This window comes from Hemiscyllium ocellatum (genome assembly GCF_020745735.1).
Source record: "Hemiscyllium ocellatum isolate sHemOce1 chromosome 27 unlocalized genomic scaffold, sHemOce1.pat.X.cur. SUPER_27_unloc_23, whole genome shotgun sequence".
NCBI lineage: Eukaryota > Metazoa > Chordata > Chondrichthyes > Orectolobiformes > Hemiscylliidae > Hemiscyllium > Hemiscyllium ocellatum.
Window position 1 is genome coordinate 501,310 of NW_026867491.1, and position 17,280 is coordinate 518,589.

At 46.1% G+C, this 17,280-nt stretch overlaps 1 pseudogene; it reads left to right on the top strand.

The window, feature by feature from the left end:
* Positions 1 to 17,280, top strand: part of LOC132807778 (zinc finger protein 345-like) — a 29,284-nt pseudogene that overhangs the window by 9,974 nt on the left and 2,030 nt on the right.

Consider the following 17,280-nt stretch of genomic DNA (forward strand, 5'->3'; position numbering starts at 1 on the left):
TTGTAAATCTTTTCTGAAGCCTTTCAAGTTTCACAACATCCTTCCAAGAGGAAGGATGCCAGAATTGTACACTTATTCCAAAAGTGGCCTAAACATTCTCCTGTACAGCCACGACATGACCTCTCAAATCCTATACTCAATACTCTGACCAATAAAGGAAAGTATACCAAACACCACCTTCACGATCCTATCTACCTGCAACTTCACTTTCAAGAAACTGTGAACCTGCACTCCAAGGTCTCTTTGTTCAACAACTCTCCCTTGAGCCTTACCATTAAGTGTAGATGTGCTGCTCTGATTTGTTTTTCCAAAATGCAGCACCTCGCATTTATCTAAATTAAACTCCATCAGCCACTCTTCAGTCCATTGGTACATCTGATCAAGATCCCATTGTAATCTGAAGTAACCTTCCTCGTTGTTCACAACACTTCCAATTTTGGTGTCATCAGCAAACCTACTAACTATACATCCTATGTTCACATCCAAGTCATTTGCATAAAAAAAATACAGAAAGTAGTGGACCTAGCACCGATCGTTGTGGCACTCCACTGGTCATAAGCCTCCAGTTTGAAAAACAAGCCTCCACCACCACCTTCTAACTTCGAGCCAGTTCTGTATCCAAATGGCTATTTCTTTCTGTATTCCATAAGGTCTAACCTTGCTAACCAGTCTCCCTAGAGGAACCTTGTCAAACAGCTTACTGAAGTCCATATAGATCATGTCCTTTGCTCTGCTCTCATCAATCTTCTTTGAGTGCTTTGAAGAAGTAACAAATCAAGTTTGTCAGACATGATTTCCCATGCACAAAGCCATGCCGACTATCCCTAATCAGTCCTTGCCTTTCCAAATGTGTGTAAATCCTGTCTCTCAGGTTTCACTCCAACAACCTGTCCACCACCAATGTCAGGTTCCCTGGCTTTTCCTTATCACCTTTTCTTAAATAGTGGTACCACGTTAATATTTTCCGGTACCTTACCTGTGACTATCAATGATACAAATATTTCAGCAAGGGGCCCGACAATCACTTCCCGTAGCCTCCCACAGAGTTCTCGGGTACACCTGATCAGGTCCTGGAGATTTATCCACCTTCGTAATTCATGACATCCAGCACCACCTCCGCTGTGATATGGACATTTTTTAAATGTTATAATCTATTTCCCCTACATTCTATATTTTCATGTCCTTCTCCAGAGTAAACATTGATGCAAAACACTCGATTAATATCTTCCCCATCTCCTGCAGTTCCACACATTGGCTGCCTTACTCATCGTTGATGTGCCCTATTCTGTCCCTAGTGACCCTTTTGTCCTTAATGCATTTGTAAAAACTCTTTGGATTCTCCTTAACCCTATTTGCCAAAGTTATCTCATGTCCAGTTTTTGTCCTCCAGATTTCCCTTTTAAGTACATTCCTACTACCTTTATATTCTAAGGATTCACTCAATCTATCCTGTCAATACCTGACCTATGCTTCCTTCTTTTTCTTTACCAAACACTCAATTTCTCCAGTCATCCAACATTCCCTACACCTACCAGACATTCCTTTCACCCTAACAGGAATATACTGTGTCTGGACTCTCGTTATCTCATTTCTGAAGGCTTCCATTTTCCAGCCGTCTCTTTACCTCCCCAACAGCTTTTGAAAGTTCTTGCCTAACACTGTCAAAATGAGACATTCTCTAATTTAGAATTTCAACTTTTAGATTTGATTTATCCTTTTCCTTCACTATTTTAAAATTAATAGAATTATGGTCGCTGGCCCCAAAGTGCAGCCCCACTGACACCTCAGTCAGCTGTCCTGCCTTATTTCCCAAGAGTAGGTCAAGTTTTGCACCTTCTCCATAGGTATATCCACATACTAAATCAGAAATCTTTCTTGAACACGCTCAACAAATTCCTCTCCATCTAAACCATTAAACCGATGGCAGTCCCAGTCTATGGTTGGAAAGTTAAATCCCCTACCATAACCATATAAGGGGAAATGAGTTTAAAACTGGGCACAATCCTCCAGGTGCAGTTTCAGCAATGCTATGTTTGGTTGCAGCAACACTTCCTTCCCTTTATGTTCTATTCCTTTCGCGATAAAAGTGAATGCTGCATTCACTTTCTTTATTATCTACTGTACCTGCAAGCTAGTTTTATGTGACTCATTAATGAGGATACCCAGATCTCTCTGCACCAGATCATCCCAAACCCTCTATTAGATAATAGGTTGCTTTGATGTTTTTTTTGACCAAAATGCATGACCTCACACTTAACCACCTTAAACCCCATCTGCCACATTTTGACCCACTCTCCTAACCTCTCTAGATCTATTTGAAAGGTTTGTATTTCCTCATTGCAATTTACCATCGCGCCTCTTTGTGTCATCTACAAATTTGGCAAATGAGCCTTTTATCCCTGTATCCATGTCACTAATGTAGATTGTAAATAGCTGGGGTCCAAGGACCCAACCCTGTGGCACCTCACTAGTTACACCTTGCCATCCAGAAAAAAAGCCATCAATTCAGACTGTCTGTCTTCTGCCCTTCAGCCAGTCACCTATCCAAGCTGATAAATCAGCCCATATTGCATATGATCTAACCTTGCGAATAATGCTTTGAGTGGCACTTTAGCAAATACCTTCTGAAAAGCCAGATATATTACAACTACAGGATCCCTATTATCCACTTGTTACATCTATGAAGAACTTAGTCAAATCTGATTTGCCCATCATAAAACCATGCTGACTCTGATGGATAGAGTTTTGACTTTTCAAACGTCCTGATATTGCTTCCTTGATAATTGAGTCTAACACCTTCTCAACCACAGATGTTAAACTAACTGGTCTGCAATTTCCCACATATTGCCTGCCTCCCTTTCTGAATACAGGCATTACATTAGTATTTTTCCAATCCACTGGAACCATAAGATATAGGAGCAGAAACTAAGTCATTCAATCATGGCTGAAACGTTTCTCAAGTCCTTTCTCCCCATAACCTTTGATCACCTTGACAATCAAGAACCTACCTATCTCTGTACTAAATAAACTCAATGAATCTTTCTCATGTCTGGGGAATTTCGGAATATTATAACTAATGAATCCACAATCTCCACTTCCACTTCCTTTAGTACCCTAGGATGTAGGCCATCAGCCTCAGGGGATTTGTTTGCCCTCAATCTTTATGGTGTACCTATCGACGCTGATTGTTTAAGTTCTACCTTTTCTACAGCCTTTGACTTGCTTGTTCCAATACGAATCTGGTTTCCAGCATCTGCAGCCATTGTTTTTACCTTCTTTCGTAATTTACCTGACCTATTTCTATTCATTTTTAAAATCCCTTTGTTTGTGTCTGGAAGTTTCCCGATGTTTCAGCTTTCCAAAGGTCTGGAGTAACATTCCTGAACAGGCTGGAAATTAAAAAGAAACCCACCTTTCAGGAGGCTGGGGGCGGGGAAAACCAACCCCCATTGTCCCCTATTGGTCGGAGGACTCCCATGGCCACGCCCCCTCAGTTGGTGACGACGCTGCCTAGACCACGCCCCCTGCGTGTTGGCGCATGTGCAGTGTAGGTCCCGCGGCCGGACAAAGACAGTGTGACTGAGTGTGGGAGAGGAATGGCGCCGGCGGCTGAAGGAACAAGAACAGAAACCGCTGGAAAAGCTGAGCAGGTCCGGCAGCTCGTGTTGAGAGAAATGTGAGGACGTGTTTCGGGTCCGGGGATCCTTCTTCAGAACAGGACCAGGTTTCAGAAACATCCCGGGGAGGTCGCCAGGTCCGAGCGCCAAGACCTGGCTCCTGCCCCCGGGGAGAGGAGACAGTGAGACAGGGTAGGATTGGGAACCGCGGGAGGAGGGAGACTGGGGAGTTTATAAACTCCTAGGGGGAGGCCGCAGGCCGCGAATAAAAGCCCCACAGGCCCAGTGTTTACTTCACCGGGGAAGGAGCTCTCGGGTTGCCCGGCAACCAGCCGCCAGCTTTGTGAGGGTCAGGCACATGTTGTCTTGGGACGGGGTTGTTGGATTGTTGTATAATATTGATCTCCTCTGTACTTTTAATCTTGAATATTTTTAAAATGTACATTGGCTTCAATTTATGAATTCTAAGTACAGAAGCAAAATATAAACATCTCCTTGCATGCATCCCAACATGTGCATAGGACCTAAGACTGTTTAAAAATTTACTGAGGTGCTGAATCAATAGCTCTTTCCCTTTTGATTAATGAAGGTGGTGCCCAGCAGACTCCTGCTCACAGTCGGTGTCAGCCTTTATGGGAGAGATAGGATAGCAAAACCGAGACACCAATGTAGCCAAGTAATCTGAAGTCACACTTTGGTGCTTTTATCACCTCAAACGCATGCCATTCAGAATAATGTCAAGGTTATAGTGGTACCAGGCTCCCCAAGACAGCAGGATGGACAACAAAGAGGAGAGCTGAAGTGTTATCCTTATCAAGCCTGTAACGTCTTCACAAATCTCCAACAAGTTAGTTAAATGCAGTGTCCCGTCAGAAATCCCATGCAGACACTTCCTACTCAATCCACCTTTCTCCATGTGGCTACTAATTTTGACCAGAATAAGTATTACTGGAAGCTTCTCCACCAAATTTAAACTGGCAGGTGGGACTAGATAGGGTTGGGATATCTGGTCGGCATGAACAGGTTGGACCGAAGGGTCTGTTTCCATGCTGTACAACTCTCTGACTCTATAATTGCTGAGATTAGCTTTACAACCTTTCTTAAACCAGGCTGTAATGTTTTCAGTTCTCCAGTCTTCTAGCACCATCTCCAAGTCCATGGGAGACTGATAAATTATGGCTTCCACAATTTCTGTCGTTCCTTCCTTCAAGATTGTTGGATGCATTTCATGAGTGCCTTGTCAAACTTTAAGTACCAAAGGCTTATCGAAGACTTCTTTCATGTTAATTTTGAACTCTTGGGAGGTCATGTGGCGGCTGTACAGAACATCAGTTAGGCCACTGTTGGACTATTGCGTGCAGTTCTGGTCTCCTTTCAATGAAAAGATGTTGTGAAACTTGAAAGGGTTCAGAAACGATTTACAAGGATGTTGCCAGGGTTGGAGGATTTGAGCTATAGGGAGAGGCTGAACAGACTGGAGCTGTTTTCCCTGGAGCGTTGGAGTCTGAGGGGTAACCGTACAGAGGTTTACAAATTTATGAGGGGCATGTATATGATAAATAGACAAAGTCTTTTCCCTGGGTTTGGTCTGTTTCCATGCTGTACATCTCTATGACTCTGTTGGTTGCATCTGTAAGATCCTGAATCAGCACCTTGAGGAGAATTAGAGTGGAGTGAGAACAGAGGGGGAGAGAGAGTGGGATGGTGCTTTCAATTTTGTAGAATAACAAAAGAAAAGTATAATCTGCAGAAAGTAGAATTGCTTGTTCAGAATTGTTACCCTGAACTGTGTGATGACTTTTGTAATCTCTTTTTACAGATTATTTGAAGATCTGAAGAAGGAAGTTTCAAAATCGACAGATGAAGGCCTCATGCCCGAAGCATTGACGCTTCTGATCCTCGGATGCTGCCTGACCTACAGTGCTTTTCCAGCGTCACACTTTTGAACTCTTGACTCTCCAGCATCTGCAATCCTCACTTTCACATCAATGTCTGACAGTGACACTGGGACATCGGGACTGCAATGATTTTTGACTGTGATTCTGTGAGAGGGAGCAAAGTGTTTACTTCCTGTTCGAGTACATTTTCAGAATCGGTGGGACTGGATGAGAGACCCTACGTTGCAGCGCAGTGAGTATGGATCCTGAAACAGTTATACGGCCTAGAAAGAGGAATTCACGGCAGGGTGGGGCTGTACCCACGTTTTGTGCAGCTGAAGCTTCGGCCATGGAGAAACCCGAGGAGTCCCGCACTGTGAAGAAACCGTGGAACTGTGGCGACTGTGGTAAAGGCTTCTGTGCCCCGTCTGCTCTGGAGACTCATCGGCGCAGTCACACCGGTGAGAGGCCCTTCAGCTGCCCCGAGTGCAGGAAGGGTTTACCCAGGCATCCACCGTGCTGACCCACCGGCAGGTCCACACGGGGGAGAGGCCTTTCAGCTGCCCTGAGTGTGGGAAGGCCTTCAGCAATTCCTTCGCCCTGCTGAGGCACCAGCGAATCCACAAGGGGGAGAGGCCACTCTCCTGCCCCGAGTGCAGGAAGGCCTTCAGTGATTCCTCCCACCTGCTGACCCACTGGCGGGTCCACACAGGGGAAAGGCCCTTCAGTTGCTCCGAGTGCAGGAAAGCCTTTACCCAGGCCATATCCTGCTGATCCACCAGCGGCTCCACACAGGGGAGCGGCCCTTCAGCTGCCCAGAGTGCGGTAAAGGCTTCAGCGACTCCTCCACCCTTCAGACCCACCAGCGGGTCCACACGGGGGAGAGGCCCTTCAGCTGCTGTGAATGCGGGAAGTGCTTTACCCAGGCCTCTGCCCGGCTAAGACACCAGCGGTCCCACACCGGGGAGAGGCCCTTCAGGTGCCCCGAGTGCGGGAAGGGCTTTGCTCGGGCCTCCAACCTCCAGACCCACCAGCGGATCCACATGGGGGAGAGGCCCTTTAGTTGTCCCAGGTGCAGTAAGGTGTTCACCTGCTCCTCCCACCTGCAGAGGCACCAGCAAGTTCACGTACCATAGCAGGGGCATTGAAGGAGTGACGGCTGAGTGCCATTATCGACTGGAGTATTAACCCAGTTCCGGTGTCTCCTGGGTTCGAATCCTGCCATGGCAGATGGTAAAATTGGAATTCAGTGAGTAATCTGGAGTTCCAAGCCTAATGATGAAGCCATTTTTGGGGGGAGTTGGGGTGAAGGGGGTGGGAGAAAACCCCCATCTGATTCACTCACGTCGTTTATCGGGAAGGAAACTACCGTTGTGGGAAAGGATTCACTCAGTCATCCCAGCTGCATCCTTTACCCTGTCTGGCCTATGGTTGAATCCACCCTCCACCCCCCCCCCCCCCCCATCCCCATCCTCTTCCCCCATCCCAATTCTCTCCCCCACTGGGCCCCTCCCTCTCACCAGCAAATGAACAGGGAGAAACCTACTTGGATACAGAGTATACGTTGAAATTGCTGAGTGAGGCAATACTTCGTACAGGTTAAGAAAGGGAGTGTGTGCGCTTTAACCTTGAGCTATTTTTAAATGAAAAGCTACTTTTTCTACGCCTTTTTGCTGAGGGGAATCTGAAGCTGTAACAAAGTTGGGTCACAATAAAGGGTTACCTGAACTTACCGCCAGGCTCAGATTCTCATTGAAGGCTTTGAGCTTCAAATGGTTTTTGTTTTAAACCTGTTGCTCTCTTTCAGCCTCCTGCACTAATTTTCCAATGTCGTGTATCAGATGGAGCAGTGAATGAGTAGCTGGTATTGTTGGAAATTGCAAATATTTCAGGAGTGCAGGTACTGTGTCATTTTATCGGCATTGTAAAGTTTACTGGCAGCACCAGGAGGTGTGGGCTGTGTTAATTAGAAATGATGTGGAGTTGCTGGTGTTGGACTGAGGTGGATAAAGTTAAAATCTACACAACTCCAGGTTATAGTCACAACAGATTTATTTGGAAGCAATAGCTTTTGGAGCACTGCTCCTTCATCGGGTAGCTGTTGAGCAGGATCATAAGACATAGAATTTATCGCAAAACATTACAGTGTTATGCAGTTGATAAGATTTCATGAACAAGTCCAGTTGCAATTCAGTCTTTCATCTTTTAGAATGGGTTACAGGTTTCGGTTCATTAACATGTGTATCCCAAAACTACTTTTAAGTCACATTCTCCCGATGACTTAAGATTTTATAAAATTAGGTGACATCTCAGCTCAGACAATGCAAGAAAGGTGTGAGGTTCAAGTCTGTCTGTATCCCAGTCCTGAGTCACACATGTTCTATTTCCAAAGTAGGAATTTATAAAATATTACATAGATTGACTGCCTGCAGATTGTGTTTTGCTCAAATAGCACAATGTATGTGCAAATGCAAATTCACTGCATAGGTTTGTGTGTGCGCATGAGAGAGAGAGAGAGAGAGAGAGAGAGAGTGTGTGTTTGCATGTGCATGCTTGAGAAAGTGTGTCGATGCAATGGAGTATAAGCCTGTGAGAGGGTGTGTGCATGGATTTGAGTGTGCGAGGTGTATGTGTGTGAGAGAGGGTCTGCGTGACTGGGTGTGTATGTGTGCGTGTGGGAGTGAGAGACAGTGTTAAGTGTAGTGTGATCACCCAAGGTCCCGGTTGAGACCGTCCTCATGGGTTCCAAACTTGGCAAATGCCTCTTCTTGGCCAGTAGAAACAATTCAGCAGTTATTGGGTGGCATGGTGGTTCAGTGGTTAGCAGTGCTGCCTCGCAGCACCAGGGATCCGGGTTCGATTCCACCTCAGGCAACTGTCTATGTGCAGTTGGCACATTCTCCCCATGTCTGCATGGGTTTCCTCCAGGTGCTCCAGTTTCCTCCCACAATCCAAAAGATGTGCAGGTCAGGTGAATTGGCCATGCTACATTCCACATAGTGTTGGGTGCATTAGTCAGGGGTAAATATAAGGTAGGGGAACAGGTCTGGGTGGGTTACTCTTTGGAGGGTCAGTGTGGATATTTTGGGCCAAAGGGCCTGTTTCCATATGGTAGAGAATCAAATCTAATCTACACACACACACATTGGAGAGGGCAGGGTGAGACTTGTCTTTCACTTTGCAGAAGGTGGGAGGTTCTGGATGCTGTGATTCAGGGTAAACACATGCTGGATGACCTTTGGCTCAGAGAGATGGAGTTGGAAGCCAGGCTGCAGACACGTCACGGGGAAAGGTAACCGGACCCTTTATTCCAGGAGATGGTCATTCCCCTCTGGACAGAGCCTTCTGATTAGGTCAGTGGACAGGGTCAGAAGGGTGGGAGTGTGAATCACACAGGTAAAGGGGATCTGAGATTGGGAGGCAGGGGGAGGAGCTAACTGGCTGAGTGGTGGGGGGGCGCTGGGGGTAAGGGGCAGAATATTGACAGGTGATTGTCGTCTTTCTCTGAAGTTAGCAGTAGGAGGCTAGATGGCATCGGTGTCTGTCTGGCACCAGGTTCAGGAACTGTCGTGCTCAGGACTGGAGAAGTGGGAAAGGGAGGCTGCAGTGGGTGTGGTCCACAAATCTCAGGACGGCAGAGCCTCTGCTGAGGGCGCATGAGAAGTCAGAAGCTATAAAGATAAAGCAGAACATCAAAGCTCTGGGTGGCATGGTGGCTCAGTGGTTAGTACTGCTGCCTCACAGGGCTGGGTTTGATTCCAGCCACAGGCGACTTTGGCACACTGTCCCCCTTGTGTCTGCGTGGGTTTCCTCCAGGTGCTCCGGTTTCCTCCCACACTCTAAAGATCTGCAGTTTAGGGTGGATCAGCTGTGCTGAAGTGTCCAGGGATATGCATTTTTGGGTGCGTAAGCCATGGGGAACTGCAGGGTTGTATGGTAAGTGGGTTGGTTTGATGGGATGCTGTTTGGAAGGACAGTGTGAGATGAATGGGCTGAATGGCCTGCAGGGATTATGTGATTCTACTGCTTTAGCCATTTTGTATATTGAGAAATGATTACTGTGGTCCTGGGGAAGGTGGGATTTGTAGTGTCACTGCCCTCTGTCCATTCTCCTTCTGTCCCCTTGTCCATTTTGTCTCTCTTGACACCCTCAACCATTCTCTTTCCCCACCACCTGTTATTTCTCGTGCCTCCATCCCTCTTTGATCGCTGTATCAAGCCCTTCTAAGAAGAGAGAGAGACAGATGGTGATGACTCTACCTGGGAGATGGGGATGCACGAGAAATGGCTGATCTTTAACATTGAGAATAGCATGTTCAATTCTATTTTTTAAAAAAAAAGCTGCAGACATCTTTCTGAAACTTGTGTTGAAATTTGTAAAATTTAGCCACAGTTGAGGACAGGCTGTGAGGAGGTTGAGAAACATTGGCACCATCTCGTGCTCCCGCGAGGAGGTTGAGCAATTCATGAACTTCACCAACACATTCCACCCTAACCTTAAATTTATCTGGACCACCTCTGACACCTCCCTCCCCTTCCTGGACCTCTCCATCTCCATTAATGATGACCGACCTGACACTGACATTTTTTTCTACAAACTCACCGACTTCCACAGCTACCTGGATTACATCTCTTCCCACCCTACCTCTTGCAAAAACGCCATCCCATATTCCCAATTCCTCCGCCACCGCCATATCTGCTCCTAAGAGGACCAGTTCCACCACAAAACACACCAGATGGCCTCCTTCTTTAGAGACCGCAATTTCCCTTCCCACATGGTTAAAGATGCCCTCCAATGCATCTCGTCCACATCCCGCACCTCCGCCCTCAGACCCCACCCCTCCAACCGTAACAAGGACAGAACGCCCCTGGTGCTCACCTTCCACCCTACAAACCTTCGTATAAACCAAATCATCCGCCGACATTTCCGCCACCTCCAAACAGACCCCACCACCAGGGATATATTTCCCTCCCCACCCCTTTAGGCCTTCCGCAAAGACCGTTCCCTCCGTGACTACCTGGTCAGGTCCATGCCCCCCTACAACCCACCCTCCCATCCTGGCACCTTTCCCTGCCACCGCAGGAACTGTAAAACCTGTACCCTCACCTCCATTCAAGGCGCTAAAGGCCCCTTCCACATCCATCAAAGTTTTACCTGCACATCCACCAATATCATTTATTGTATCCGTTGCTCCCAATGTGGTCTCCTCTACATTGGGGAGGCTGGGCGCCTCCTAGCAGAGCGCTTTGGGGAACATCTCTGGGACACCTGCACCAATCAACCACACCGCCATGTGGCCCAACATTTCAACTCCCCCTCCCACTCTGCCGAGGACATGGAGGTCCTGGGCCTCCTTCACCACCGCTCCCTCACCACCAGATGCCTGGAGGAAAACGCTTCATCTTCCGCCTCGGAACACTTCAACCCCAGGACATTAATGTGGACTTCAACAGTTTCCTCATTTCCCCTTCAGCCACCTTACTCTAGTTCCAAACTTCCAGCTCAGCACTGTCCCCATGACTTGTCCTACCTGCCAATCTTCTTTTCCACCTATCAACTCCACCCTCCTCCCTGACCTATCACCTTCATCCCCTCCCCGACTCACCTATTGCACTATTTGCTACTTTCTCCACACCTCCACCTTCCTCTAGCTTATCTCTCCACCCTTTGGGCTCTCTGCCTTTATTCCTGATGAAGGGCTTTTGCCCGAAATGTCGATTTTACTGTTGCCTGAACTGCTGTGCTCTTCCAGCACCAATAATCCAGAAAGGGGTGAGTTTCCTATTCTAATATTGTGAAATTGGTTCTGCCTATGTAGAAATAGAGTCATGGAGCATGGAATGAAACAGTTTGGTCTGTGTCGACCAGCTATCCTAAATTATTCTATTCCTATTTGCCAACACTTGGCCCAAACCCCTTTAAACCTTCCTATTCGTACACCCATCCAGATGCCTATTAAAAGTTGTAATTGTACCAGCCTCCACTCCGGCAGCTCATTCAATACATTTACCATCCTCTGCGTGAAACAAGTGACCCCTTAGGTCCGTTTTAAACCTTTCCCCACTCACCTTAAACTAATGTCCTCTAGTTCTGGCATTTCTTGAGGCAAATTAAATGCCACACGTCTTTTCTAATCCTTTGGTCCCTCATCTTTCCCTGAAGATTTTTCCCTCATGATTCCTGAAGAAGGGCTCATGCCCGAAACGTCGATTCTCCTGCTTCTTGGATACTGCCTGACCTGCTGCGCTTTTCCAGCAACACTTTTTCATCCCTCATCTTTCCCCACTCAACCTAAACCTATGTCCTCCAGTTTGTGACTCCCCTAACCGAGGGAAAAGATATACAAAAGTTGAGCAGCCAGCCAAAATGCAAAAGGAATACAATGTCAAGCCACCGGGGGGGGGGGTGGGGAGAGGGAAGGGGAAGGAGAGAATTGTGGTTCTACTTTTTTTTCCCTCCGATCGGCATTTGGACACTTCAAACCTGTCAGTAACATAAGCATCTCTGAACAGCATAATGCGCATGTCCCACGGTGTCAGCAAGCACTGCGCATGTCCCACGGTGTCAGCAAGCACTGCGCATGTCCGCTGGTGTCAGCAAAAGACTGTGCACGCTCCTGGCTGTACGCACAAACAACTCATGACCTACTTTTGATGGACCAATAGGGAACACGGGAGGACCGGAAGGTGTCTAGTCCTCCTGCCAATCAGAGCACCGCTATTGTCTGAATGCGGAAGTTGGACAATGACCTTCTGAAGCAGCTGCTGCTCCTGTGTCTCTGAATGAAGATTGTGCTTTACCCCAAACTGCAACTTTCTTCCTCTGTCCAACAAAACTGTGAGTACAGCACTCTCTTTCCTCGCCATCTGTTCCACTTTTTTTTTCATTCTGGCGTTCAATTGTTGACTTGCAACAACTGAAAGGAAAGGGAGTGAATTCAGGGAGGGGGACAGAGTGTAGAAATATTGGTCGAGAGTGTGGTGCTGGAAAAGCATAGCAGGTCAGGCAGCATCCGAGGAGCAGGAAAACCGACGTTTCAGGCAAAAGTCCTTCATCAGGAATTTTCCTGCTCCTCGGATGCTGCCTGACCTGCGTGCTTTTCCAGCATCACACTCTCGACTCTAATCTCTGGCATCAGCAGTACTCACTTTTTTGTCTAGAAATGTTGGTGCAGATCTGTGTCTCAGTTGGCAAACACGTGGTAAATGCATGACCACAATGTGATAATGTAACCTTTGCTGTGGGAAAACAAAAGCAGAAAGGAGGTGCATTGTTTGAATGGTGATATGTTGGGATATGGAGAAAGTGAGGAGTGCAGATGCTGGAGATCAAAGTTGACAAGTGTGGCCCTGGAAAAGAACAGCGGGTCAAACAGCATCCAAGGACCAGGAGAGTCGACGTTTTGGACACGAGCCGTTCATCAGGAATGTTATGTGGATGTACAAAGAGGTTTCAGTGTCTTTCTCCACCAGTCAATACCAGTTGTCAGACAGATGCAAGTAGTGTATTAGCAAGAGGAATTGAGTTCAGAGGTTGGGTGGGCCCTTCCTGCGGTTAGGGGATCATTGAATATATTCAAGGCTGAGTTCATCTGATTTTTGAACAACAATGAAGTGGATGATTATGAGGGAACAGAAAAGATGGTTATAAGAACAGTTACAGAATCATACAGCACAGAAACAGATACTTGATTTCATGCTGACTATATTCATAAACTAAACTAGTCCTACATTGTTTGGCCTATATATCTCTGAACCTTTCCTATTCATGTCCTTATCCATAAGAGCAGAAATTAAGCCATTCAGCCCACTGGGTCTGCCCAGACCATTCAATCGCGGCTGATAAGTGTCTCAGCCCCATTCTCCTGTTTTCTCTCTCTAACCCTCGATCCCCTTGATACTCAAGAACTGTTTCTGTCTCAGTGTTAAATATCCTCAGTTAGCTGGCCTCCACAGCCTTCTGTGGCAATGAATTCCATCAGTTCACCACTCCATGGCTAAAGAAATTTCTCCTAATCTCCGTTCTGAAAGGTCTTCCCTTTACTCTACTCTAAGGCTGTGCCCTCGGCCGCTAGTCTCTCCTTCCAATGGAAACATCTTCCCAACATCAACTCGTCCAGGCCATTGAGTATTCTGTTTGTTTCAATTAGATTCCCCTGAGTGTGGCCCTGTTAATCAGCATGAACCAGACCCTTCAGGATGAGGTACAGCTGGGATTAGGTTCAACAAAGTGAGAATGGTGGGAGTGTGTGGGATGGAGATTTTGAGCTTCCAGGGAATAAGAATTACAGAGAGTTTGCTATAAATTAGAATTGATTGGATGGGACCATGGGCCAGGGAGTGGCAGATGGAGATTAATTTAGGGAAATGTGATGTTTGCATTTTGGTAAGGCAATCCAGGCAGGACAGTTAAGGGAGTGTTTCAGAACAAAGAGACATTGGAGTGCAGGTTCATTGTTCCTTGAAAGTGCAGTCTCAGGTAGCCAGAATAGTGAAGAAGGTATTTTGTATGCTTTCCTTTATTAGTCAGAGCATTGAGTATTAGAGTTGGGGGGTCATGTTGTGACTGTACAGGACATTGGTTCGGCCCCTTTTAAAATACTGCGTTCAGTTCTGGTCTCCCTGCTACAGGAAATATGGTGTGAAACTTTGAAAGGGGTCAGAAAAGTCTTAAAAGGCTGTTGCCAGAGTTGGAGGGTTTGATCTACAGAGAGAGGCTGAATCGGTCAGGGATATTTTCCTGGAGCATCAGACGTATAGGGGTGACCTTATAAATGTTTATAAGGGGCGTGGATAGGGTGAATGCAAAACTAGAGAGCATATGTTTGAGGTGAGAGGGGAATGATTTAAAAGGGACATGAAGGGCAACTTGTTTCATGCAGAAGGTGGTGCATGTATTGAATGAGCTGTCGTAGGAAGGGTGGAGCCTGATACAATTACAGTATTTAAAAGGCATCTGGATGGGTACAAGAATAGGAAGCTGGTAAATGGGACTAGATTAAGTTAGGATATCTGGGCGGCACATACGAGTTGGACTGAAGGGTCTGTTTCTGTGCTGTATGACTCTCTGGGTCTTTGGTGAAACCAGAAGTGTCATTGTGAAGACTGGACTTTCAGAGCAGCCTTCAAAGATGTTTTGTCCTTACTGGGAGCAGAAGAAGTTACAATGAAATCTTTCATTTATGAGACAGCACCTGAGTGAGTGAGTACATCTGAGATTTTGGTGGAAAGTGGGATTTCATTGCACTGTGGGGATGAAACCCTACCCTATCCAGTCATTTCTGCTGGTGGGTGAGACCAGACCTCAAGATTAGTTGGAGTAGATTTAGGATAGAGATGAGGAAGAACTGCTTTTCCCAGAGAATAGTGAATATATGTAATTCTCTGCCCAGGGAAGCAGTAGAGGCAGCGTAATTAAGTATATTCAGGACACAGTTAGATGGGTTTTTGCATGGTAAAGGTATTAAGGGTCGTTGGGACAATGCAGGGAGGAGAAGCTGAGACAATGGAGAGATCAGTCATGATCTAAATGAATGGTGAAGCAGGCTCAACGGGCCAAATGACCTACTCCTGCTTCTATTACTATGAAACTCTAACCCAGCATTTCCCATGGCTAACCCACCTAACCTGCACATCTTTGGACACTATGAGCAATTTAGCATGGCCATTCCAAATCAAGGCCAGTAAGCAATACAGTGATGTGGAAAATGAACATCCGAGAATGACAGAAAGACATGGAGAGTAAATGTACCAGCAATCATAACTGGATTCTAAAGATCACAGAAATTGAAATTAAAAATGGTATGTCTGATTGTGTGCTGCATTGCAGCAAAAGCAAATGAATTGACTGCACACATTGAAGGGAATCATTAAAATATGGGACTCCTTACAGAGATATGGCTCCAGGATGACAAGAATTGGATCCTCAATATTGAGAAGGTGATCAAATGGGAAGCAAGATAAAGGTAGAGGGTTAGCACAGGTAATCAAAGCACTGATCACAGGGTAATCTGGTGTCCGCTCAGGTTTCAGGTCCTGATTTCTCATGATGTTTTGATCCCTTTTTTTTAACACACCTTCTGGAACAATAAGTCAATCCAGACCCCCAATCTCCCAGCCTGTTAACCATCCAGACACTGAGTGTATTCATAGCAGGGAATAAAACAAGAAATGTGAACCAAAATTAGAAATAAGTAGGTGCTTGTGCTTAATATTGTTCAATAGGTAGTAATCCAGAAATACTACTCTCCCAGGATTCCTACAGTGCCTTATTTGAGGAATTCTCTCACCCTTACATCGAGCTATTAGTACCTATGATGACTTACAACAATATTTATACCAACAGAACAAAAAGTATCTGTTGTCAAATTGACATAGAGATATACAGCATGGAAACAGACTTTTTCTCTCTGTCATGCACACACACACCTGCACAAGTCCATGGGGGTGAATTTGTGTTTGCAGAATGATATTTGCATATGCATTCTATTTTCCACAATCTGCAGACAGTTAATACATCTAATATTTTGTAAATTTCACATTGGAAATAGAACCAGTCTGACTCGAGACTGGGATACAGACAGATTCTGACCTCACACCTTTAATGCATTGTTTGAGCTGAGGTGTCTCCTTTTGTTATAAAGCCTCAAAGTTATCCTGGGAAGGTGCCTTACAGGAAGTTCTGGGATTTACATATTAATGATATCTGCTCTCCATTGTAAAAGATGAAAGACTTAATGATCCAGGGTTGTGAATATATCATTTCAATACCAGGACACTGTAATGTTTTCCCAGAAATTCTGTGTCTTATGATCTTACTCCACAACCACTTGATGAAGGAGCAGCGCTCCAAACGCTAGTGCTTCCAAATAAACCCGTTGGACAATAACCTGGTGTTGTGTGATTTTTAACTTTGTCCAGGTAAGGTTTGATTGGCCAGGCCAAATTACCCATAGTGCCCAGGGATGTGCAGGTTAGATGTATTAGTCAGAGGGTAAATGTAGAGCAATAGGAGTAGGGGAATGGGTGTGGTGAGGTTGCCATTCGGAGGTTGGTGTGGACTTGTTAGAACAGTGAGGGTTCTCTGATGTGAAGGGATTTTTGTTCACTGTTCAGGAAGGGAGGTGGGGGGGAGAGGGGAGAAGCAGCGTGGGGGGAGGAGGGAGGAAATGGTGTATGGGAGGAGAGGGGAGGGATGGGTGGAGTGCGGGGGGAGGAAATTTGTTTACTTGTAGCAACTGGAGTGAACCCAGGGAGGGAGCAGACTCTGCAAACTCAGATATGTGCCTTAATTACCCGGGTAATGAGGGTTGGAAGGATAGGGTGTTGCTGTTTTCCCTAGTGCGTCAGAGTGTGAGGGGTAACCTGATAGACTTTTTTTAAAATCATGAGGGGCATGGATTGGGTAAATAGATGAGGTCTTTTCCTTGGGATGGGGAGTCCAGAACTCGAGGATAATAGATTTAAGGTGAGGGCAGGGGGAGGGAGACGGCAAAGAGACCTAAGGGGCAACATTTTCACACAGAGGATGGTGCATGTATGGAATGAGCTGCCAAAGGAAGTGGTGAAGGCTGGTACAGTGACAACATTTAAAAGTCATCAGCATGAGTGTGTGAAAAGGAAGGGTTCAAAGGGATATGGGCAAAACGCTGGCAAATGGGACGAGATTAATTTTGGATATCTGGTTGGGCACAGAAGAATTTGACCGAAGTGTCTGTTTCTGTGCTGTACATCTCAATGACTCTGGCTTTCCACGAATGTTTGTCATGTCTGTATGTTCAGTCTTT